Source organism: Otolemur garnettii, unplaced genomic scaffold (genome assembly GCF_000181295.1).
Source record: "Otolemur garnettii isolate 467f Iridium unplaced genomic scaffold, OtoGar3 scaffold00102, whole genome shotgun sequence".
Taxonomy (NCBI): Eukaryota; Metazoa; Chordata; class Mammalia; order Primates; family Galagidae; genus Otolemur; species Otolemur garnettii.
In genome coordinates this window covers 1297362-1298543 of record NW_003852497.1, presented here as the reverse complement: position 1 = coordinate 1298543, position 1182 = coordinate 1297362, and the positions used below count along the sequence as shown (strand labels likewise).

The 1182-nt window shown below is 59.1% G+C and overlaps 1 protein-coding gene across 1 annotated transcript in view; it reads left to right on the top strand.

Annotated features, from left to right (window-relative positions):
• Window positions 1–1182, top strand: part of ADGRA2 (adhesion G protein-coupled receptor A2) — a 43678-nt gene that overhangs the window by 33735 nt on the left and 8761 nt on the right. The gene's annotated exons all lie outside the window — the stretch shown is intronic.

The window sequence follows — 1182 nt, the reverse complement described above, 5'->3', positions numbered from 1 at the left end:
CATGGGAGAGCCCTCATTATCCCAAAGGGGGAGACAGGTGCACTCCACTCTGGCACACACTGCCATGTCCCAGCTAGCTCCGAGCCATGTAGTCCACTTCTGAGTTGTTGGGGGCAATGCAAAGGAGAGGGGCCAGTGATCCCAGAGTGGACCAGTCATCCCAGAGTCAGCAGTGACCCCAGAGTGGCGAGTGATCCCAGAGTGGACAGTTATCCCAGAGTGGGCCGTGATCCCGGAGTGGCCAGTGATCCTAGAGTGGGAGTGATCCCAGAGTGGGCTGTGATCCCAGAGTGGGCCATGATCCCAGAGTGGGCCATGATCCCAGAGTGAGCTGTGATCCCAGAGTCGACTGTGATCCCAGAGTCGACTGTGATCCCAGAGTCGACAGTGATCCCAGAGTGGGCCGTGATCCCAGAGTGGGCCGTGATCCCAGAGTGGGCCGTGATCCCAGAGTGGGCTGTGATCCCAGAGTGAGCTGTGATCCCAGAGTCGACTGTGATCCCAGAGTCGACAGTGATCCCAGAGTGGGCCATGATCCCAGAGTGGGCCATGATCCCAGAGTGGGCCGTGATCCCAGAGTGGGCCATGATGCCAGAGTGGGCTGTGATCCCAGTGTGGGCCAGTGATCACAGAGTGGCCCATGATCCCAGAGTGGCTAGTGATTCCAGAGTGGGCTATGATCCCAGTGTGGGCCAGTGATCACAGAGCGGGCCCTGATCCCAGAGTAGGCAGTAATCCCAGAGTGGGGAGTGATCCCAGAATGGGCAGTAATCCAGAGTAGCAGTGATCCCAGAGTGGGCCAATTATCCCAGAGTGGGCAGTGATCCCAGAGTGGGCTGTGATCCCAGAGTGGGCCCTGATCCCAGAGTGGGCTGTGATCCCAGAGTGGGCCGGTGATCCCAGAGTGGCCAGTGATGCCAGAGTGGGCAGTGATCCCAGAGTGGCCAGTAATCCCAGAGTGGGTATTGGACCCAGAGTGGCAGTGATTCTAGAGTGGCCAGTGATCCCAGAGTGGGCCGTGATCCCAGAGTGGCCAGTGATCCCAGAGTGGGCCCTGATCCCAGAGTGGCCAATGATCCCAGAGTCGACAGTGATCCCAGAATGGGCCGTGATCCCAGGGAGGCCATGCAAGCAAGAATCGAGAGTGGGGAGATGAGCTGGAGGGCTGACCTAACAGAATGC